Here is a 26,341-nt window from a genome sequence, read left to right on the forward strand (position 1 = left end):
GCTCAATGACATGGGAGCCTCTGCATTTACTGTGTTTGGTTGAAACAATGGCTTATTTGGAGGGCTTGGGCCTCTGGTTCACATATCAATGAAAGTACTCAGACCAGTAATAACAGAACCAAGAGTCAACAGGATGGTGTGCATTTGCACTTGACAGGCATTTGTTGTCTGATGTTGATTTTTCTCTAGCATGTATTATTACCATGGAGGGGTTGTTGTCTGGTTTTATCATTATGGGATATGGTATTAATTCCATTATTATCTCTAAATTTTATTTTCATTTACTAAGTGGTGTTGGGCTTTTTGGTTTGTTTTATTTTTGTTTTTAATGTCCCTTCTTGGTTGTCTGCGTTATATGTGGGAATGACCTGGGAACATTAATTTTAATTTTCTGGAAAGGATCGGAGAGAGAGCCTGGATTAATCATCCATTCCCTAAAACCTGAATATTGAGGAAGATTTTTGGGGGGCACTGGAAATTTAGTCTTAAATGAATCCCGTATTGGATGGTGTTATGAGTTTTTCAAATTAACACATATTAAGTAGAGCACAGGTTGTAGGATGGTGAGCTGTGGTTTAACGACAGATCACAAGAGGAGTTGAAATATAGTTTATCACTCACAGTTCCTGGAGGAAGTACTCTGCATGCCTTAAGGGGTCACATGGGGATATCAAAGCAGAGTGCAGACAGAGAGGGGTAACCCTGGGGCACATGCCTTTATTAAGGTCTGTGTGTGGAGTGCTTTGGGGTCCCCGGGCTAAAGACTGATTGGTCAATTCAAATAAAAAATCAGGGATTGATAAGCAACACAGGGTTTTATCTAAGGGGTGCTAAGGTGAAAGCACCTGGAGCCAGGGGAGACTATGATCATAAGGGCTGCTGGGAAAGTCATATCAGGAATTTACATTTGTTTGTGAATCTGCAGGTTACTGTCTAGGGTATGTACTTCATGGGAAGCTAGTGTCGATTTAAAGTCACTGTGGGCTGCATGGCCAAACAAAATGCCTGCTAAGGCAGCAATACCATGGAGTAGCTTAGTTAAACTGTTGACAGAAGGGCAGGTGTCTGGCTCATGGGACAATCTGTGGTTAACTCTAATTATATAAGTTACAAAAATGACAAATGGACCCCTAAATGGATCTCTGTGTTGCTCCAGGGCTTAATTATTCTTAATTCAAAGATCCTTGGCTGACTCACCAACTTTAACAAAACTTTCCCAAATATACCCTAGGTATATAAATACTCATTATATATGAGGCTTTTTAATAGTATCTCCCCATATCTTTATGGATTTTCGATATTTGCCCCCATCCCATAGGGCTGGAAGCCAGAACTTCCATACTATGAACTCCCATTGTTATTCACTCAGTTAATCCAAGGGACTTCCCTAGGAAGTCAAGGCGCTTTGGGGAGGAGTAACCTCCAACAGTATCATGGCATCTGGCAAGGGACTGAGAACAGGGGAACACACCCCCTTCTGCATGTGGGATATGTCAGAGAGCCCAGATTTTACTCCATCCTATATCAATAAGGTCACAATAGCTTAGAGCCAAGCTTGCAAGGTGTTGCTTTCATGACCCAAGGCATGATGCACAACTAGGTGAAGAGAGTCATAGGCTCAGGGTCTATGAGAGTTTTCCTTTCCAGGAGAGACCACGTATGTAGCCAGAAATTTTCTTTTCATTCTTATTATATATACATATATATTACAGAGGTGAAAAGGGCACACTTTTTTTTTTTTTTTTTTTTTTTGCGGTACACGGGCCTCTCACTGTTGTGGCCTCTGCCGTTGCAGAGCACAGGCTCCGGACGCGCAGGCTCAGCGGCCATGGCTCACGGGCTTAGCCGCTCCGCGGCGTGTGGGATCTTCCCGGACCGGGGCACGAACCCACATCCCCTGCACCAGCAGGCAGACTCTTAACCACTGCGCCACCAGGGAAGCCCAGGGACACACTTTTTTACATCAGAAGCCCATGGACAGTTTATGCCATTGCATGTGGTCCAGAGATTCTAGGAGGCATGCAAGGAGATTACCAAAGGCTCTACAATGGCGTCTCTGAGGGCACTAACAGGAATGCCCACTGATTTTAATTTGGATAGATTTTACAACCTTTTGTTGGAAGGATCTCCATTTAAGTGGGCAGATTTGTAAGAAGCAATATCCTTGAGATTAAGTAGAATTTGTAAATAAGGAATATGTTGCCTCCAAAAGGACTAAAAAATGTTAGACTGATATATCCTTAGTAAGTGTGTTCAATGTAATCCCTTGGAGAAAGGTGTTACCATTGTAATGTTATCAAGGTTCCTGGAGAAACATTGATACAGTTAAGATCTTGTCTGTAAAGATAGTGTGCCATGGCAAGGCTGCAGAGGTCCTCCATGGGTAGCACAGTAAAGGTGTATTCTGTCCCTTTGCTGGCTAAGGCAAACTGTGACCGAGAGGATGTTGAAATAGGCATTGAGTAGAACATATTAGCAAAATTTATAATTGCAAAATATTTACTGTTGTGATTGGGTAGAGTTAGTAATTTAAATAATATTGGATTGTATTAGTTTGCTAGGACTGCCATAACAAAGTACCACAGACTGGGTGTCTTAAAGAATAAAAATTTATTTTCTCACAGTTCTGGAGGTTGGAAGTCCAAGATCAAGGTATTGGCAAGGTTGGTTTCATTCTGAGGCCTTTCTCCTTGACTTGTAGATGTTTTCTTCTCTGTCTTCACATGGTCTTTCCTTTGTACATGTTTGTATCCTAATCTCCTCTTCTTATAAGGATACCAGTCATATTGAATTAGGGCCCATCTATATGACCTCATTTTACCTCTTAAAAATCCTATCTCCCAAAAAGATATTGCTGTCATTTATGTCAGTGTGTTCTGCCTATGTTTTCCTCTGGGAGTTTTATAGTATCTGGTGTTACATTTAGGTCTTTAATCCGTTTTGAGTTTATTTTTGTGTGTGGTGTTAGAGAATGTTCTAATTTCATTCTTTTATATGTAGCTGTGCAGTTTTCCCAGCACCACTTATTGAAGAGACTGACTTTTCTCCATTGTATATTCTTGCCTCCTTTGTCGTAGATTAATTGATCATAGGTGCATGGGTTTATTTCTGGGCTTTCTATCCTGTTCCATTGATCTACATTTCTGTTTTTGTTAGTACCACACTGTTTTTACAGGTCTTTTGCCTCCTTAGGTAGGTTTATTCCTAGGTATTTTATTATTTTTGGTGCGATGGTAAATGGGATTATTTCCTTAATTTCTCTTTCTGATCATTTGTTGTTAATGTATAGAAATGCAACAGCTTTCTGTGTATTAATTTTGTATTCTGCAACTTCACTGATGAGCTCCAGTAGTTTTCCGGACTTTCCATGTATGGCATAATGTCATTTGCAAACAGTGACAGTTTTGGATCTGTCTCCTAGATAAATGGAAGTAAAAACAAAAATAAATAAATGGCACCTAATTAAACTTAAAAGCTTTTGCCCAGCAAAGTAAATCATAAACAAAACGACAACCTACAGAATAGGAGAAAATATTTGCAAACGATGCAAGCTACAGGGAATTAATCTCCAAAATATACAAACAGTTCATACAGCTCAATATCAAAAAAACAAACAACCTAGTCAAGAAAAATGGGCAAAAGATCTAAATAGACATTTTCCCAAAGAAGGCATGCAGATGGCCAAGAGGCACATGAAAAGATGCTCAACATCGCTAATTATTAGAGAAATGCAAATCAAAACTATAATGAGGTATCACCTCACACTGGTCTGAATGGCCATCATCAAAAAATCTACAAACAATAAATACTGGAGAGGGTGTGGAGAAAAGGAACCCTCTTTGCACTGTTGGTGGGAATGTAAATTGATACAGCCACTATGGAGAACAGTATGGAGATTCCTTAAAAACCTAAAAATAGAGCTACCATAAGATCGGGCAATCCCACTTCTGAGCATATATCCAGAGAAGACCATAATTCCAAAAGATACATGCACTCCAATGTTAATTGCAGCACTATTTACAATAGCCAAGACATGGAAGCAACCTAAATGTCCATTGACAGATGAATGGATAAAGAAGATGTGGTATATTTATACAATGGATTATTACTCAGCCTTAAAAAGAGAATGAAATAATGCCATTTGCAGTAACATGGATGGACCTAGAGATTATCATACTAAGTGAAGTAAGCCAGACAAAGACAAGTATCATATGATATCATTTATATGTGGAGTCTAAAAACAAATGATACAAATGAACTTACAGACAAACAGAAATAGATCCACAGATATAGAAAACAAACTTATGGTTACCAAAGGGGAAAGGCGGGGGAGGAATAAATTAGGAGTTTGGGATTAATATGTCCGCACTACTATATGTAAAATAGATAACCAACAGGTCCTACTGTATAGCACAGGGAACTATACTCAATATTTTGCAATAAACTATAAGGGAAAAGAATCTAAAAAAAAGTTATATATATATGTATAACTGAATCACTTTGCTATACACGTAAAACTAAGACAACATTGTAAGTCAACTATACTCCAATTAAAAAATTACAGAAATATAAAAATCTGGCCAAATTAAAAGAAAAAACCCCCTGTTTTCAAATACAGTTAAATTCTGAGGTACTAAGGGTTAGAACATAACATGAATGTTCAGTAGAGCCTTAATGAGGGGGACCGCATTATTGAGATTGCAGGAATCACCATGAAATGCCATTTTTCCTTTCTAGGTTTAAGAACAGGCAACATTGGGCTGTCAAATGAGAATGCAGAGGACATAATCAGCCCTTTATCAATTAGGTCTTCTGTAACATATTTTAATCCTTGAAGAACGTGTTTTTAACTTACGTTGGCCCTTACTAACTATTTCAACTGGAGATCTGTGGGGGTAGATCTCCAGGGGGTAGATCTGTGGGGGTAGATCAACTGGAGATCTGTGGGGGTAGATCTCCAGATCTGCAGGGGTAGAGTCATGGTGGCCTGCCTTGTAGACAGCTATCTCTCCTTCCAAGTCTTCCCTGTCCAGCTTCCAGAGGTTAAAGCAACCTCTTTAGTTAGCCCTCTTGTCCCAAGTATCAGTCCCTTTGCATGTTGATAAACAGTTGCACTTTCTAAGGCCCAAGCACACTGGCTAGAAGGCTTACGTTATTTAAGCAAGTGGATAATTTCAGCAGATGTTCTTGGTGTAGGGCAGGGTGCAGGAATAAGATATTCTTCCCTTGCCCTAGAGCATCCCTTTTGATTAAGCATTGGGCTCCAGGCCTCCAAGGGTGCAATCCACCATACCCTTGAGGATTGGGGCATGTGAAGTTTACTGATGATAATAGCAATGTGTGCAGCAGCAAAGAAGACAGGTAGTCCACTACCCCCACCTGAGCAGCAGTGACAAGGAGATCAGGCCATTTCTCTACTGCTGGGTAGCCCACAACACTCTCCTCCAATCTATAACACACAGACAAACCAGAGTTCTGCCTCCCAGTAATTATAAAGAAACACCAACACTGAAGAGTTGTGGGCCCCAGGAATAGGCCTCTGCCAAACACAGGCTGTGACCTGAAACACACCTGAATGCCCAACCTAAAAAGATGGCCTATCACTTCTATTGCCCTAAGGTGGCCTATCACTTCTGTTGCCCTAAGGTGGCCTTCAGCTGGGCTAGTTTCTAGCCCAGGAAGTTTAGCTGACTAACTGTAGCTGTCCCTCGCTATCCAAGGGTTCCTAATCCACAGATTCAACCCACCCCACGTTGGAAAAAAGAAAAATCCAGAAAGTTCCAAAAGCAAAACTTGAATTTATTGTGTGTCCACAACTATTTACATAGCATTTACACGATATTAGGTATTATAAGTAATCTAGAGATGATTTAAAGTATACCAGAAGATGTGCTTAGGTTATATGAAAGTACTAAGCTATTTTATATAAGGGACTTGAGCATTCTCAGATTTTGGTATTGGAGAGAGGTCCTAGGGCCAATCTGTTCCAGATACCAAGGGACAACTGTACATATTCATTTTGAGTATTCCCATGCCCAAGAAATTTTTATAGGAGAGGTGTGGCAATCACCAGCAGACATGGCAGCAAGCAACAAGACTTTAGCTAAACTTGCTGGAGTTCTGTCTCAAGCTGTTCATATTGGTAGTTTGGAATCAATTAGTAAGGCAAGAGCAGTCCCACATGAAGCTATCTAGGAGTCAGTGGTCATGGTCATGTCACTCTGCTCACAGCGTCAGTTTTATAAGATTTAAAGGTTCTTTTGATGGCAGTACACAACACAATAAGTCTTATGGATAAAAGGCAAAACTCTTATAGTTCCCAATGAGAGAAAACTGCCAAGCAAGGCCACATGGCAGTTGCACTGGGACAGGATAAGAGCAAGCTGGAGCTGTAGGAGACAGCTTATGTATGGCAAAGGGGAATGGAGTTAGATAGGTTTCCCAGGATCCCTGTGGATTGGCTGATTTTAATAATTTCTCTTGGTCGCTGGAACAAAGGGGCTGACCCTAGTGGTCTGGACCTAGTTCACCTGGCCCTGGGGTGAGTAGGGCTTGTGCATGAGAGTATGACAGTCAGATAAAAGGTTGGGTGTACATTTAACTATTCAAGAAAGGGAACTGGCCAGATTCTAGCCAGGGCCTCAAAACTGTCAAACAAACAAATAAAACATTACAATATTTTACATTGTTTAGTAATTTTTTAAAGTGATTTTAATTATACATATACATATATCCATTCTTTTTCAGATTCATTTCCCATGTAGGTTATTACAGAATACTGAGTAGAGTTCTCTGTGCTATGCGGTAGGTCTTTGTTGATTACCTATTTTATATATAGTAGTGTGTATATGTTAATCTCAAACTCCTAATTTATCCCTCCCCCCACTTTTCCCCTTTGGTAACCATAAGTGTTTTTTCTAAGTCTGTGAGTCTGTTTCTGTTTTGTAAATAAATTCATTTGTATGAATCACTTTGCTATACACCTGAAATTAACACAACATTGTAAATCAGCTATATTCCAACATAAAATAAAAATTAAATTTTAAAAAGTAATTTTATATTAGGAAAGGCTGCCTGATGAAGCATGCCTCAATGTAGATATAATAATAAAGTACATGATTTGGTAAAACTGTATATAGACGAATTTGCTCCTTTGGTCTATTGAGTCTTCATGGTCAACATTGCCCTTGTCTATATGTTCATCCATGCTGATAAAATGTGAATTGGAAGTTAATTTTCAATGCAGAATTAATGTACATGAAACTCACATTAGGGATGTTAATAAGTGGGTGCTAGATACAGGAAATGTTACAACAGGAAGTAATTTAGAATAGCTTAGCTATAAAATTCTTATTTTTACAAAGAAGAAAATATGTCACAGTGCATTGTTAAAGAACTTACACAAAGTCAACTCAGGGTTTGAAATTGGCTCTCTTTGTCGTAAATTAGGTGACCATATGTGTGTGGGTTTATCTCTGGGCATACAATGGAGAAGACAGCCTCTTCAATAAGTGATTCTGAGAAAACTGGACAGCTACACATAAAATAATGAAATTAGAACACTCCCTAACACCATACACAAAAATAAACTCCAAATGGATTAAAGACCTAAATGTAAGAGCAGACACTATAAAACTCTTAGAGGAAAATATAGAAAAAACACCCTTTGACATAAACCACACTAAGATCTTTTTTGACCCACCTCCTAGAGTAATGGAAGTAAAAACAAAAATAAGCAAATGGGACCTAATGAAACTTAAAAGCTTTTGCACAGCAAAGGAAACCATAAACAAGACGAAAAGACAGTGCTCAGAATGGGAAAAAATATTTGCAAATGAAACAGTGGACAAAGGATTAATCTCCAAAATATACAAACAACTCATGGAACTCAATATCAAAAGAACAACCCAATTAAAAAATGGGTGGAAGACCTGAATAGACATTTCACCAAAGAAGACATACAGATGGCCAAAAGGCACATGAAAAGATGCCCAACATCACTAATTATTAGAGAAATGCAAATCAAAACTACAATGAGGTATCACCTCACACTGGTCAGAATGGCCATCATCAAAAAATCTAAAACAATAAATGCTGGAGAGGGTGTGGTGAAAAGGGAACCCTCCTGAACTATTGGTGGGAATGTAAATGGATACAGCCACTATGGAGAACAGTATGGAGGTTCCTTAAAAAACTAAAAATAGAACTACCATATGACCCAGCAATCCCACTCCTGGGCATATACCCAGAGAAAACCATAATTCAAAAAGAGACCTGTACCACAATGTTCATTGCAGCTCTATTTACAATAGCCAGGACATGGAAGCAACCTAAATGTCCATCAATAGATGAATGGATAAAGAAGATGTGGCACATATATACAATGGAATATTACTCAGGCATAAAAAGAAATGAAACTGAGTTATTTGTAGTAAGGTGGATGGACCTAGAGTCTGTTATACAGAGTGAAGTAAGTCAGAAAGAGAAAATCAAATACCGTATGCTAAAGCATATATGCGGAATCTAAAAAAAAAAAAATGGTACTGATGAACCTAGTGGCAGGGCAGGAATAAAGACATAGACATAGAGAATGGACTTGAGGACACTGTGGGGGAGGGGAAAGCTGAGGCGAAGTGAGAGAAGCATCGACATATATACACAACCAAATGTAAAATAAATAGCTAGTGGGAAGGAGCAGCATAGCATAGGGAGATCAGCTCGGTGCTTTGCAGCGACCTAGAGGGGTGGGATAGGGAGGGTAGGAGGGAGGTTCAAGAGGGAGAGGATATGGGAATATATGTATGCATATGGCTGATTCACTCTGTTGTACAGAAGAAACTAACACAGCATTGTGAAGCAATTATATTCCAATAAGGATGTATCAAAAAAAGAAATTGTCTCTCTTGGTCTCTAGACTTGTCTTCACTTATACTCTATTTGACACAGTTCTTCAAGCTGTGTGAACAGAGTTTCTTTAATAAAACTAGTTAATTTAAAGCAAATTCTTAATCTCTGGAAATTGTGTATTGTTTATCTTCATCAAGATGCAGTTTCCTGACATTATTTCTCAGGTTTATATTAAAGACATTAAAAGCCCTGAGAAGTGTTAAGTAATAAAGTTACTTCATCATCTGCTATCTTCATGATATAAACATAAAATAAGCCTAGACATATGGATTACATTTAATTTTATTGAGGAAAAATTTTAAGAAAATGGTAGAACCGTCTTTGGGAGTTTTATAGCTTAGCTTTGCAGAGTCAGTTTATCAATACTAGCTAATTTCATTTAGATTAAGGTTTTATTTATATATCTTATAAATATATACTTCATTGAAAATATATATTTTACTTTAAAGTTATTAGGCCATGGGTATATACTTAAAAATATTTTATAAATGTCCATATAATTTCTACCCAGCCTACTTTCAATATCTTCCCTCTTAATATCTTTAATATCAGAAATATCTTTGCAACTGCCTCTTTCCTTTTTCTTCTGTCCTGTCCCATTGATCTCTGTGTTACTGATTGCTTTGTAGCAGAGCAGCATGAGTTACTACTCCTAAACAATATGATTCCACTCAAAATGATGCCTTTGAGCTACCAGTCATAGGCAAAGCACAGCATGAGGGTTGTAATACAAGACTGTGAACTCTACCCATGATCCACAAAGTCGTGCTTTTTCTATGTATTTTAGTAATTTCCCATAAAAAATGGCTTCAAAGAATATTCTCATATTTTAAAACTCCAAAAATTTAACATGGAAACTTCTGTGGCAACTTTTCTTAAAGTTACTCTTGAACTGTCTAAGAGCGGCCATTGGTATTTCATTAAGAAACAAAGGTGAATTCTCCATAGGTTTTCTTTTTGTATATATTCTAGTACAATAGCATATCTTTTAATATAAAAGAGAGGAATAAGATGGTTGTACTGCTGTTTTCTGTTTCGTGTTTGTTTGATTTTTACATTAAGAGTAAGGCTTCCTGAGTAAACCAAATTTTGATAAATACTGGAATTTTAGGGTCTTTTTTTTACTTCCACTTCATCTGTAGCTATCTAAAATTTGGCTCTGATTCTAACAAAATATGGAAATACTGTAGCAGTGAAGGAAATTTAGGAGATAGGGTAAGGCAAAATAAATTTTCATCTCTTTAACAGTACTTACTATTTTCTTAAGAACAAAATAAATTGTCAAATTTCGTATTTCCTGTTTGGCTGTAGGCAGTCTCTAGTTTTTAAATATTGCTTACTCAAACCAATGGAACAGAATAGTGAGCCCAGAAATAAATCTATGCATATACAGTCAACTAATCTTCCACAAAATTACCTAGAACATACAATAGGAAAAAAATAGTCTCTTCAATAAATGGTATTGGTAAAACTAGATATTCACATGCAAAAGAATAAAATTGAACCCTTATCTTAGACCATACACACAAATCAACTCAAGTTAGATTAAAGACTTAAATATAAGACCTGAAAGCATAAAACTCCTAGAGGAAAACAGGGAAAAAGTTCCTTGACATTGGTCTTGACAGTGATATTTTGGGTTTGACACCAGATAGCAAAGGCAACAAAAGCGAAAACAAATAAGTGGAACTACATCAAACTAACAGTAAAAGAAACAATCAGCAGAGTGAAAAGACAAAGTACAGAATGGCAGAAGACATTTGCAAACCATATATCTGATAAGGGGTTAATATCCAAAATATAAGGAAATCATATAACTCAATAACAAAACAAAACAAAACACAAAACCAATAAAGCAATTAAAAAGTAGGCAAGGGACCTGAATAGACATTTCTCTAAAGAAGACATACAAATAGCTAACAGGTATGTGAAAAAATGTTCAACATCACTAATCATGAGGGAAAGCAAATCAAAACCACAATGAGATATCAACTCACACCTATTAGGATGGCTACTAATAAAAACTCAAAAGATAACAAGTGTTGGTGAGAATGTAAATAAAAGGGTACTCTTATCCACTGTTGGTAGAAATGTAAATTGATACAGTCAATGGAAATCAGTATGGAGCTTTCTTGAAACGTTAAAAAATAGAACCATCATAAGATGCTGTAATTCACTTCTGGATATATGGCCAAAGAAAATAAAATCAGTATATCTAAGAGATATCTGCATTCCAATGTTCACTGCAACATTATTCATAGTAGCAAAGATATGGACATAACCTAAGGGTCTGTAGACGATGAATGAATAAAGAAAATGTGATGCACACATACACACAATGGAATATTATTCAGCCTTAAAAAAGAAGGAAATCTTGCCATTTGTGACAACATGGATAAACTTGGAGGACACTATGCTAAGTGAAATAAGCCGGACACAGAAAGACAAATACTGCATAATCACACATACATGGAATCTAAAAATGTTGAACTCATTTACATGAAATGTTTACTACTGGCTAGGGGATGGGGAAATGGGGAGAATATGGTAAAAGGGAACAAACTTTCAGTTAAAAGATGAATAAGCTCTGGAGACCTAATGTACAGAATGTTGACAATATTTAATAATAATAATTAAAATTTTCTAAGAGAGTAGATCTCAAGTGTTCTCAGCATACTCACACACAAAAGTAAATTGGTGAGTTAATGGATATGTTACTTAGCTTGATTGTGTTAATAATTTTACAGTGTATATGTATATCAAAACATCATGCTGTACACCTTAACACTATGGAATTTCTATTTGTCAAATGTACTTCAGTAAAGCTAGAAAAATATTGCTTGCTCAAAATATGCTTTGTTTAATGTAAAATTCCTAAATGAAGATTTTCAGATTTATAATTGGAGAGAGATAGTTTATTCAAAATCATTTTCTCTCTCCTTTAAAGTATCCCTTCTAATATAAAAGTATTCAAATATTAAACAGCATTTTCCTAAATGAAGAAATATGAAAACAAATATCTCAGTGAACAAGAGCATATTCAATTTGGCTTCCAGTGTACAGGTTAGGAAATGCCAAGGGATAGAGAAACCGGATGACAGTAGCAATGTCAGTACTTAGTTCTGTTCAGGGCATTGGTTGTTGAATAGGAAAAGAAAAAAATTTTACAGGGAAGTTCTTTTTTATGATTTCAAGCAGTTCTAGTGCAGCTGGAATTCCGGAATGACAAACAGGATCTGGAGTGACATTGGAGCCAAATATACTTAGCCAAATTAACCATAGAATCACTTTGGGTCATTTATTCAGTGAATATTTGTGGTGTAGAGAAAGGAATACAGCAATCAAATGCTTCACATTTAAATATATATATTTTGATTAAGATTTTTAGTTATTAAATTTTCTGGGTTTACAAACCATATCTCTAATTACTTGACTAGTTCAACACAATTCTTTTTTGTTTTATTGTGTGGTCTGCTAGTATAAAGACATATAAAAGCAGGTTATCATGAATTTATTTGGTGGGAGCCTGTGGAGGTGGGGGGGGCGGAATTATTCTCTCTAAACACAAGGTTAAAGCATGAAGCCTGGAGCAGTGAGTTTCCCTAAAACGAATTTGTCAACTTCCAAGTGTTTTCTCCTGGCTATACCTGAACAAAGCTCTAATGACATGGCTGGTATAGTACATTTTTATGTGCTTTTGTTTTATTTGAATGAAACTGTAGCCTTCACCCATTAAATTGTATTTTAATTTTTGTAAGAATTTTATATTTTTATTATAATCTTGTTTTTATTTTTATGAATCATTAAGAATCATATAACCTGTGAAATAGACTACTGTGTATTTTTGGCCTGAACCAGAAGATGATTAAGGAGGATGATTTAGTAAAAAGAACACTAAAATGAGAGTTGGGAAACTAGTTATTATTCCTAATTCTTTCAGGAAATAGTTTTGGTTTTGTGATTTAGGTCTTAAGGATTTGATTTCCCCTTGTATAAAGTGAGGGTGCATGACTAAAGCATTTCTAAAGTATCAGCATTAATGTGATATAAATCAGTGAACCTTCTCTTGTTTCCGTATATCACTATTGGAGCTCAACTGGGAAACTTTATCAAGAGTATATTCCATCTGCACCCTTAAATTCTGGTGATTGGGCAGTGTCAGAGACAGAAGAGGTCCATGTCCTAATCCCAAAACCTATGAATAGGTTTTTTTTTTTTACGAGGAAAATGGAAGTTTATAGATGGAATTAAGATTGCTTATCAGTTAACTAATAAAACAGGAAAATTATCCTGGATTATCTCGGAGGGCCCAGTCTAATCACATGAGCTCTTAAAAGTAGAAGAGAGAGACAGAAGAGTGGGCCGGAGAGATGATACCAGAAAAAGAAGGAGCAATTCCAAGAATGAGAGCTAGTGGAGTAAAGTTGAAACTCTTTAGTTAACATCACTTAACTCATTTACTTGACGAACTAAAGTTCCCCTCTTCTCTTATCACTTGCATTGTTTATTTATCAGTTGATATGTTTTAGTCTGCAGACGTTGAACTCTTCTACAATTAAAGAATATGCCTCAGCCCTCATGAAAAAATTAAGATACCAGTGTATATTGACATGTTTTAAATTAAATCAAAATTAACCAATGTTTTCAATTAAAAGACTGGGATGCAATTTACTATGATCACACAAGTACATAAATGTAAATCGTGTTAAATGATATAATGACATGCATTAGCAGATATTGGGGTATACAGAAGGGTGGTTCAATCTAGTCTCTGGGTGGCAAGGAAAGGAGTCTCTGAAAAAGCTATATAAAATGTAATATTTAAAGGATAAGAAATTAATGATGCAAAGAATTTAAAGATTATACAATTTATTGCACAATTGCAATAATATTATCTTGTTATCTGCTTTTATTTACTTGAAATAACTTACTCCATTTCTGCCATGTTCAAATACTCTGGTAGGCCCTGAAAATATAAAAATGAGTTAGACACAGTCCCTAACACTCAGGATATTCACCCTCTCGTGAGTTAATTGCCACAGAATAGCAGCAATCAAATTTGTGTCTCTTGCTCTCACAGTTCTACAGTTTGTTATATGTTCCTTCTCTTGCATGGGAGAAAATTGCAAATACTTAGGTCATTATCAAATGATACATTGATTTCCTGCATATTTTATTATTTACAGTTTTCTAGTCTTCTCTGGTGCTCAGAGGGCATTAAACATTTTTGGTGAGTTTTTAGCACTATTTTAGCCAGGTTGCTCATCACTGGTACTGTAATGGCTAAACAGAAGTAGAGCACTCTCTTTACAGCTAGTTTTTTTCAGGTGTGCTCTTTATAGGAGCCCTAATGGGCAGATAGTTCATTGCATCTCTAGCTTTTGGCATATGGCATCCAGGAGGACAAGGCAGCCCAGACAGCCCATCAGATTAACCATGTAATAGACCCAGAAGCTGCTTTAAAGCTGTAAAACAAAATTGCTTATGGAGTCGGCCAGCACACCAGATGCTGCTATTGGAAGAAATATCTTCCAGTGCTTAGCATCTGGGTCTCCTGGTTGCCAGAAAAAAAAGAGAAAAAGAACTGGCAATTCACCACCAATGAGATTGCTTCTGCAATGTAAGAATTTTTATATTTCTTAAAATGTCAAATGCAGTATGTTGCAGCAGAGGTTAAAATTAGATATCTCCCATGTATGCCACTATTAACACACATCATCCATACATTCCTTAGACATCTGGTTGGTTAATATCTAAATAAATCAGAACAATGAGAACCTTGAATTTGAATGTGAATTTTCAGTCTATTTCCAATATGCTTATTTTATTGATATTTTGAATAATAACATTCTTGCTAGATGAATATAAATTTTATATTTAAACAAGGTTAGAAATAATGTTTCATATTAGCACACATTAATTTGTTTCCTGACCACCAATTATATAATTGAATATTATAACTAAAGATATAACTCTCAAATGTCAATCAATTGTTTTTCAGTGGAATTGTTTTTCTAAGCCAAATAAACAGTGGATTTGACTAATTTAAAGTCAATTAGATTTAGTTTTTAAGACCAAACACAAAGTGAGCTATTTCTTGTCAGTTGTATAATGTATTAATATTGCCTAAACTTTGGGAAAAAATACCTAATATATTTAATTTCTTAAAATTGATATATAATGTTCAAAAACTCTGATCATAAATGCTAGCATGTTTTACTTGCCTCAGATGATTCTTTCTATACTGCTCAAAATGAATTCATTAAGCATATTTATTGAATATGAAAGATTACCTCAAATTTACAATTTTCTGTGCTACAACATTTAACACCTTAATATATAGTGATGCCCCAAACCCATTTATTCCCCAGTTTTGCATAATGGTTAATTATTCAGTCTAACTTTTTCAGAAAGCTACGAGTTTAAAATATTTTAAAATTCAAACACCTGATTTTATACTATAAGTACATTCAATAGCCACCTCTGGTAAATATGAATATATTTTAACTTTCAGTCGTTAATATGCCATCAGTCCGTGATAATTTAAGCTATGATGATTTTGGTGTTAAACTATGCAGACTTAGTTTATAAACGTACCTCAAAGATATTATGGGTTTGGTTCCAGACCACCAAATTAAAGCGAGTATTGCAACAAATTGAATCACATGAATATTTTGGTTCCCCAGTGCCTATAAAAGTTATGTTTACACCATACTGTAGTCTATTTTTTAATTTAATTAATTAATTAATTTTATTTTTGGCTGCATCGGGTCTTAGTTGTGGGATCTTTGTTGCAGCATGCAGGATCTTTCATTGTGGCACGCGGGCTTCTCTCCAGTTGAGGCGCGCGGGCTCAGTAGTTATGACATGTGGGCTTAGTTGCCCCGTGGCATGTGGGATCTTAGTTCCCTGACCAGGGATCAAACCCGTGTTCCCTGCATTGGAAGGCACTGGACCACCAGGGAAGTCCATTTACTGTAGCCTATTAAGTGTGTAATAGCATTATGTCTAAAAAAAAACCTGTATACCTTAATTAAAAATATGCTTTATTGTTAAAAAATGCTAACCATTATCTCAGCCTTCAACAAGTTGTAATCTTTTTTGCTGGTGGAGGATGTTGCCTTGATGTTGTTGACTGCTGACTGATCAGGGTGGTGGTTGCTGAAGGTGGGAGTGGCTGTGGCAGTTTCCTAAAATAAGACGACAGTGAAGTTTGTTGCATTGATTGACTCTCCCTTTCAGGAAAAATTTGTAGCATGTAATACTGTTTAATAGCATTTTATGCACAGTAGAATTTCTTTCAAAATTGGAGTCAATCCTCTCAAGCCCTGCCACTGTTTTATTAACTAAGTTTATGTAATATTCCAATCCCCTGTTATTTCAACAATCTTCACAGCATGTCCACCTCAAGGAACCACTTTCTTTGCTCATCCATCGGAAGCAACTTCTCATCCATCCTAGTTTTATCGTGAGATTGCAGCAATTTAGTCACATCTTCAGGCTCCACTTCTAATTCTAGTTCTCTTGCTATTTCCACCACATCTGCAGTGACTTCCTCCACTGAAGTCTTGAATGCCTCAAAATCTTCCATGAGGGTTGGAATCAACTTCTTCCAAACTGTTAATTTTGATATTTTGACTTCATCCCATGAATCATAAATGTTCTTAATGGCATCTAGAATGGTGAACACTTTCTAGAAGGTTTTCAGTTGACTTTTCCCAGATCCATTAGCAGAATAACTATCTATGGCAGCTATGGTCTTATGAAATGTATCTCTTAAAGAAGAAGACTTGAAAGTTGAAATTACTCTTTGATCCATGGGCTGCAAAATGGATGTAGTGTTAGCAGACATGAACACAACATGAATCTCACTCTACATATCCATCATCGCTCTTGGGGGGCCAGGTGCATTGTCAATGAGCAGTAATATTTTGAAAGGAATCTTTTTTCTGAGAAGTAAGCATCAACATTGGGCTTAAAATATTTAGTAAACCATATTGTAAATAGACATGCTGTCATCCAGACTTGGCTGTTCCATTTATAGAGCACAGGCAGGGTAGATTTAGCATAATTCTTAAGGGTCCCAGGATTTGGGGAATGGTAAATGAGCATTGGATTCAATTTTATCACCAGGAGCATTAGCCCCTGACAAGAAAGTCAGCCTGTCCTTTGAAGCTTTGAAGCCAAGCATTGACTTCTCTTCCCTAGCTATGAAAGTCCTAGACGGTAGCTTCTTCCAATAGAAGGCTATTTTTTTGTACATTGAAAATCTGTTGTTTAGGGTAGCAACCTTTATTCATTATCTTAGCTAGATCTTCTGGATAACTTGTTGCAGCTTCTACATCAGCACTTGCTGCTTCACCTTGCACTTTGATGTTATGGAGATGGCTTCTTTCTTTAAACCTCATGAAACAACCTCTGCTAGCTTCAGACTTTTCTTCTGCATCTTCCTCACCTCTCTCAGCCTTCACAGAATTGCAGAGAGTTAGGACCTTACTCTGGATTAGGCTTTGGCTTAAAGGAATGTTGTGGCTGGATTAATCTTCTATCCAGACCACTAAAACTTCTCCATATCAGCATTGGGGCTGTTTCACTTTCTTAGTATTCAAGTGTTCACTGGAGTAGCACTTTTCATTTCTTTCAAGAACTTTTCCTTTGCATTCACAACTTGACACAAGAGGTTTAGCTTTCTGCCTTTCTAGGCTTTCGACATATCTTCTTTACTAAGCTTAATCATTTCTAGATTTTGATTTAGAGACTTGAGGCTCTTCCTTTAGAAGCTATTGTAGGGTTATTAATTGACCTAATTTAAATATTGTTGTGTCTCAAGGAATAAGGAGGCTGAGGAGAGGGAGAGACGGGGAATGGCCAGTGGGTGAAGCAATCAGAACACACACATTTATTAAGTTTCTGTCTTCTATGGCTGCTGTTCGTAGCCCAAAACAATTACAATAGTCACATTGAAATTCACTGATCACAGATCATCATAACAAATATAATAATGATGAAAAAGTCTGAAATATTGTGAAGATTACCAAAATATAACACAGAGACACGAAGTGAGCAAATGCTGTCAGAAAAAGTATGCCAATAGACTTGCTCAATGTAGGGCTGCCACAAACTTTCAATTAAAATAAAACTTGATAACTGCAAAATGCTGTAAAATGAGGTTAGCCTGTATTTTGGAGATGGAAAATGCTACTTTACCTCTTGGAATACAATTATGAAATTCCTTTGCCAATTTTCTGGGGAAAAATAAATAAAAAGGGAGAATTTGATTGAATCTGAGTTTTTTTAATTAAAATTTTCTTAACTTCTTTAACTGTAACAAATATTTATTGTTGAAAATTTTGGAGAACCATGTGGCAGCATGTATCCAATTTAAAGTGCATACACTTAAGTGCAAGAATTATAGTTGAAGCAAGCTAAGTTCTGTTTATGTTTTCACATGGGCACAATTTTGTACGTGTGTGTGTGTGTGTATAAGGATATTCATGGTAACATTATTTGTTGTAGTAAAAGATAGAAATGATCTAAGTGTTTATTAATGGAGGGTGGCTTAATAAATTAAATTAATTACCTAATATAGGACACTGTGTTCTGGATAAAAAGAATGAGAGAGATTTCTTTGTAATGGCACAAGGAGAGCATTGAGTAATAGTATTAAGCTAAAAGAGCAATATACACAAATATTCTAGAGTATAATTTGATTTATATACCTATTAAAATCTAAACCTAAATATGCAGGTTTATATACTTACTTATATATCAGTGTCTCTAGGGAAGGCAGTTCAGTAGGGAGAAATGCTGAGAGTCCATAACCTTGCACTGTGTGTATTTCTATATTGTTTCATTGTTTAAGATAAGCATATATTTATATACCATTAGTGTAATTATTATAGATGGTTATAAACATTGAATTTTAAAGTGTAAGCCAATGTACTAACTTCATTCATTTGTCTGTTTACTTATTGACTAAACTTTCCTGTATACCTTCCAATTCAGGAGCACTATACTAGAGGTACATATAGCCTGTAGCATTGTGAAATCTGGGTGGGGCTAAAATCAGTATATGCACATTCCCAAAAAATACTCCAAAAGTACTACAGAAGAAGATATTAAAACCTGCTGGCACAAAGGGAAAGTGATGAATGCTGATTAAATGAATTAAGAAAAGCTTTCCAGAAGAATAGAATTGTGAAATAAAATTATAGATATATGGAAATTATGCCAGGTGGTTAGAGGGCATATTCAATATAGAAGGTCAACCAAATAGAGAGAGAAATCGGCCAAGCGACTGTGAGGAGAAAAACACCAAAAAACCTTCAGGATTTGAGTGATGACACCAGTAATGAGGCCCAGGGGTTAATCTGGAGAGGTCAGGAGGGCCAAATTATAAAGATTCTTGTAGGCCATGCCAAGGAGCTACCCTATCACATCATCCTAGACATAATGGACTTCCATTTGAAATTTTAGAACCAAAGAGAAACAATCAAATATGCCTTGTTAGAAAGATCACTGTGTTGACAGTTTGAAAAATAGATTAGATTAAATAGATAAGCTAGATAAGAAGGTAGATAGCAAGGATATGGGAAGATATTTTAATAGTCATTATTTCAATACCATTATAGATATGTGCCTGTTTATGTGTATATGTTTGTGTCAATTTTATATGTTTATTTTAATTTATTTTAATTTTTTTGGCTGTGTTGGGTCTTTGTTGCTGCACGCGGGCTTTCTCTAGTTGCGGCGAGCAGGGGCTACTCTTTGTTGCGTTGCGCGGGCTTGTCATTGTGGTGGCTTCTCTTGTTGCGGAGCACGGGCTTTAGGCATATGGGCTTTAGTAGTTGTGGCTCGCTCACAGGCTCTAGAGGGCAGGCTTGGTAGTTGTGGCACACAGGCTTAGTTGCTCTGCGGCATGTGGGATCTTCCCAGACCAGGGATCGAACCCATGTTTCCTGCATTGGCAGGTGGATTCTTAACCACTGCACCACTGGGGAAGTCCCCTATATGTTAATTTTATAAATAAATTCATAATGCTTTAATTTATGTATATAATTAACTTTATGTTAACTTTACATATATGCATATTTGTATTGTTTTATATAACGTGTTTTATTTGGAATTAAAATTGAAATGATCTTGTTTGACTGATCCAGTGCATAACATCATAAAAAAGACTATGAAAAAAAAAGATGTTTAGAAAAAGAAGAATCAGAATAGCCTGAGCAAGTTCTATGATAAAATAAGGGGGAAAAAACCCATAAGATTAAAACCTAAATATTGAATTTCTTAAAAATTAATGCCAAAGTAGATTGATATAGGGTAAGCAAAGTGTTAAGTACATTTAAAACTGAATCTGATGTCTCTATAGAGACAGACTTGTGTATTATTAGAAATTTACCTAGTACCTAATCTGACTGCTCAGCTAAGATTCTTTCTTTCATATGTAGTAAAGCATTTCTTGATATTTTATTTTCATTTTCCCTTTGATTATACTCATGACTTAATGACTTGTTCCATGATTTGTTCTTTTCTTTATTCTATTAAAGATGATTGTGATAAAACCTGCTGTCATTTACTTAGAATCCCTTTGCATCAGGCAACCACTGTTGTAAGGATTATAGGGATACATATTTTTATTTTCCTCTTACAGATGAAGGCACCAAAACTCAGAGAAGTGAAGGGATGAGCCAACAGTCATAGTCTACTGGGCAACCAAGCCAGAGTTTAAGCCAATATCAATCTGATTCTAGACCAGTGTTCTTTTCACTACACAGTGTTAAGTGGTTTAAAGCAAATTGAATTAGGTGTGTGATCATAATTGTCATGACAAAAGTTGGTCTGTTAACTACATCCACATTCACTTAAGAAAACCTTGCCATGGCTGTTTAAATTGTTAGGTTTTCGGATTGAAAGCTTTCATTCTGACAAATTTAATCTGCTAGATTAGAGTAATAGGCCTGATATAAAGAGGTGAAATGATTAATGTAAATTTTCTTGGCTGTAGTAAGACTTCTGTACCACATTACTTATATATCAATAAATTTGTTAAAAGGTAACTTGAATCACCAAACCGTTAGCCAAAAAGCATTATTAAACACTATCTTTATTAAGAATAGCGTATGAGAACATAATTGGTTGGATGCAAAAACAAAAAGACATTTGTGATATCAGAAAATATATGAGCTTTTAAGGAAACCTCAAAGTAAATTTTTTAAAAAATTTATTTTATATTATAGTTGATTTACAATGTTGTGTTAGTTTCAGGTGTACAGCACAGTGATTCATCTATACATATATACATATATCCATTCTTTTTCAGATTCTTTTCCCATATAGGTTATTATAGAATATTGACTAGAGTTCCTTGTGCTATACAGTAGGTCCTTGTTGATTATCTATTTTATATATAGTATGTGTATTTTTTAATCTCAAACTCCTTATTTATTCCTCCCCCACCCCATCCTTCCACTTTGGTAACCATAAGTTTTTTTTTTCCAAGTCTGTCAGTCTGTTTCTGTTTTGTAAATAAGTTCATTTGTATCCTTTTTTTTTTTAGATTCCACATATAAGGGATATCATATGATATTTGTCTTTCTCTGACTAACTTCATTTAGAATGATAATCTCTAGGTCCATCCATGTTACTGCAAATGACACCATTTCATTCTTTTTTATGGCTGAATAATAATCCATTGTATATATGTATCGCATCTTCTTTATTCATTCCTCTGTCGATGGACATTTAGGTTACTTCCATGTCTTGGCTATTGTAAACAGTGCTGCAATGAACATTGGGGTGCATGTATCTTTTCAAATTATAGATTTCTCTAGATACATGCCCAGTAGTGGGATTGCTGGGTCATATGGTAGTTCTATTTTTAGTTTTTTAAGGAACCTCCATACTGTTCTCCATAGTGGCTGTATCAATTTATATTCCCACCAACAGTGCAAGAGGGTTCCCTTTTCTCCACACCCTCTCCAGTATTTATTGCTTGTAGACTTTTTGATGATGGCCATTCTGACCGGTGTGAGGTGATACCTCATTGTAGTTTTGATTTTCATTTCTCTAATAATTAGTGATGTTGAGCATATTTTCATTTGCTAAAGTATAATTTTTGAATAAAAGCTTTAAAATGTATGAAACATAAGAATAAGTACATCAGTCATCTTACTGTACCATATATAACCTGTGTTATTTATTTATATATTATATATATAAAATATTTGCAAATCAATGTATGTATATACATATATGTTTGCAAATATAATTAAGACTTTCAAAATTTTGCTATAACTTTTATATTTTAAAGAGTTATATATTTAAAGAGTTAAAATGTGTGTTGTGGTAGACAAAATTATAGTTCCCCAAAGACGTGTGCCCAGAATCTGTGACTAATTAACCTCATGGCAAAAAAAGACTTTGCAGATGGGATTACATTAATGATTTTGAGAGGAAAATATTAGCCTGGATAATACAGTTGGATCCAATGTACAGTAGTCACAAGGGTCCAAATAAGAGGAAAAATAAGAAAATAGAGTCATGGTAGAAGTGACAAGGGTGGCGAGAGAGAGAGGGAGAGAGAGATTGATTTAAAGATGCTACCTTGTTGGCTTTGAAGATGGAAGAAGCCGTGAGCCAAAGATAGATGCAGGTGGACTCTGAAAGCAGGAAAATGCAAGGGAATGTCTCCCTTAGAGACTCCAGAAGAAATGCAGCTCTGCCTATAATAACTTGTCATTAGGACTTCTGAACTCCAGAACTGCAGAATATTTAATATGTGTTGTTTTAAGTCATTAAGTTTGTGTTAATTTGTTATAGCAGCAGTGGGAAACTAAAGTACATATATGTCTCTGTGCACATAACATACATTAGTAAGCACTTGGGGAAAGCAAAAAATGAAGCGTAGGAAGGAGAGGGAAAGGAGAATGAAAGAAAGGAAAGAAAAAATTGAAATTAGACGGTTAGAAAAAGATGGGTTATTAGTGAATCAATTTAATCTGAGAGGTTTTTATAAAGTTTATTTTAAAACTTATTTTTAAAAAAATTACTTTCAAAAAAGTAAAATTATTTAGTAGTAAATTCTAAAGTAAGGAATTGGACAAAGGAAAATAAAGGTTTTCTTATATTACTGATGACACCTAGTTATACAGGCTGGAAAAAAAAATCCTATTATCAAGTGTAGGAATAAATCTTATACAGAAAAGGGAAATCTTTCTTAAAGAGTCATAGATAACTTAAAAACAAAATAACAATGCCTTTAGGTGGCAAATGGGAAAGATTTATTTAAAATACTACTTAAAGAAAATGTTTGGGTTAAAGAAAGTAAATATACCATAAATACATATGAAAATACTCAGATTTATAATAAAATATAATTTTACACAGTAATGGTATGCATACTACTCAAAATTGTTCAAAGCTAGATAACATTTCTCCGAATGAAGGGCAGGAGATAAACGACTTCTTAAAGGTCTTCATCTGTCCATAAGAGAAGATCAAGAAACTCTTACCAAAGTTAAGTGTGTGTGTGTGTAGTTGGATGAAAGGCAATGTGGGAGATCAAAATGTGTAAGGAAAGTTCTAGAGCAAAGAAGAATAGCCTACATTTCTATTAACACATTAAAAAAATAGATTGCAGTTTTCCCTGGTGGCGCAGTGGTTGAGAGTCTGCCTGCCGATGCAGGGGACACAGGTTCATGCCCTGGTCCGGGAAGATCCCACATGCCACGGAGCAGCTGGGCCCGTGAGCCATGGCCGCTAAGCCTGCGCGTCCGGAGCCTGTGCTCCGCAACGTGAGAGGCCACAGCAGTGAGAGGCCCGCGTACCGCCAAAAAAAAAAAAAAAAAAAAAAAAAAAAAAAAAAAATATATATATATATATATATATATATATATATATATATATATATATATATATTGCTTCCCTTTAGTGTATCCATTTAAGTTGGAACTACCTCTCTGAAAGGGGAAACATAATAGTCATCTTCTGAACTGGAAGCAGAGAGGATTATCTTGGTACATTTATACCAAGGAGAACTACTGTGTGGTGTGATTTCAGTGTTCAAAAGTCATTCTTCTTTATCAGTGTATCCAGATAAATCATACCAACATGTTCATTGGTATCTTAAACACAAGAAATTAGACACATTTATCCTATGTGGTTATAGTTAATTGATATATTGATTAATTAGTGTATTATTATCTTAAATGAGCACTGTGATATGAGACTTATATTGTCTTTCCAAAAATTGATTTTGAAAGTAAAGGATAGAGAAGAAAGCATAAATAAACCAAGTTCTTGAAACGATAGGATGGTTCAGAGAAAAGAAGCTGACAAAGTTTAATGGAAGGCACTGACATTTGAGGATATGAAACAACAAAAAACACAAACTACTTTTCATCCTAGAAAGATCAGGGTCAATAAAGTAAATGATAAAAACCTCAAGATATGAAAGGTATACATTCTGTTATTTAATCCTGGAATAGTTCCTTATTTTGAGGGCCTTCCCTGTGTATTGTAAGATGTTTAGCAGCATCCCTGGCCTCTATCCAATAGCACCCTACCCCAGTTACATCAGAAAATGTCTCCAGACATTTCAAATGTCTCCTGGGGGCCAAAAAGTTCCCAGTTGAGAACTACCGCTCTAAATATTTATGTCTTTCTGATTTATGCCTTGCAGTGTCGCTTGGACTTAATACTGTGCCTGGCACATGAAAGGCACAACATCAATGCTTGTAGTTTGAATGAATAAAAATAAATCAATATCTTAATATGTTCCTGATTAAATTTCCCAGTGGAAATTTCAGAATGCATATTATTTGCCTATTTTTTTTAAATTGTAAAATGAGCAGAATTTACAACACTTCAGTTTTGTTAGGACAGAGTCAAGAAGGAAAATTTTGCTGACCATCAAACTGTCCCTGCATTAATTCAGATGTTAATTCACCTGTGAATTCGTTCAGTAGTAGGTGAGTATCTATGAGAGCAGTATATTTGAGCTCGGTGCTAGGGGCCCAGAAATGAATAATATTCAAGTACAGCTCAAGATCCAGAGCAAGGTATAAACATATAGAGGACTATTGGCAATATAACGTGATAAGTGCTCTGCTTCGTACAGGTACAGAGTTCAAGTTGATTTTCAGCACAATCGTCCCTGGTCTTCAGGGCAGTTTGTTACGTGCTAAATCCTGTAAGTTTGATCCAGCCAGATGGATTTTATATGTTCCAAATTGATATATCCCACTTGGAAGCAAAAAATTCTTTGCCTTTATTTTTCCCACTTTGATGAGAAGATACTATCACGATATAAGTTGCTGGACCTTGTCAGTTGCTTGAGGTCCTTAGTCATAAATAGTTACAGATGCATACTGTACAGATGGAAAAAGGGTGAATTTGAGAATGAGTTTCACCTACATTTGGGCAAGACAAACCAATGGGCGTCAGTTCTAGAGTATGTTAACCACTTTGTACAATATATAGTACATATGAAAAATGTTCTTGAAATTCCTTTGAATAATTAGTGAGTATAGCATGAATAAGTGTATTTTATGCATTTGATTATTTAATGATCAGACCATATAGAGTTAGTGAGTACATGTGTATATGGGTATATTTACATACATGAGTATAAACATACAGGTATTTTTATTTATCATATATATAAAAAACACAGACTCTTTGATTAATTGGACCACTTCATTTTCTGATTAGATAAGATTAAAGCAGAAGGTATTATGTTGAAGGTAGAATTGACGCATGTATGTGGAGCAGAAGGATTCAAAGCTATGTATGTTGCATGGATTCCTCATTACAACCTCACAAACTGCAAAAATACTTTATTAGGGAAGATTTTTGAATCTTATCCAAGCAGTAGGTCCAATTTAAAAATTACGTTTTGGAGCGTATAATAACAGACTGGTATAAAGGGGTAGAATATCAAATAAAGGCAGAGCTTGAAAAGTAAATAATAAAAAAGATGGGAGCACAGAAAGGAAAAAAAAAGTCTTTCCTGATTTCCTTTTCATAGGAAATCAGGAAAGACTTCATGGAGCTGGTAGCATTTTAAAAAGGCCTTGAAAGATCAGGACAATTTAAAAAGGTTATTAGGTGGATATTACTTGAAATAGGGAGATTTGTAAGGGAAGGAAAAAATAGAAAAGGAATGGAGATAGGCAGTTATGGAACATACGAAGTTAATGCTAATCGTTTAGCCATTATTCAGTAAATATTTCTCAATCTATGAAATTAAACCCAAATACCAAAGTAGAAAGGGCATATTTTTCAGACTGAGGAAACTCTTACGGATTTGAACTGAGGTTACAAGTTGGTAGCCTACAAACCACATAATATATCATGGATATATACATTCAAAGCATTAAAAGTATTAGCCAGTTTTACCTCTGTACCTTTACCCCACACTCTGCCCTAG

This window comes from Stenella coeruleoalba (genome assembly GCF_951394435.1).
Source record: "Stenella coeruleoalba genome assembly, chromosome: 3".
In the NCBI taxonomy this organism is placed as follows: domain Eukaryota; kingdom Metazoa; phylum Chordata; class Mammalia; order Artiodactyla; family Delphinidae; genus Stenella; species Stenella coeruleoalba.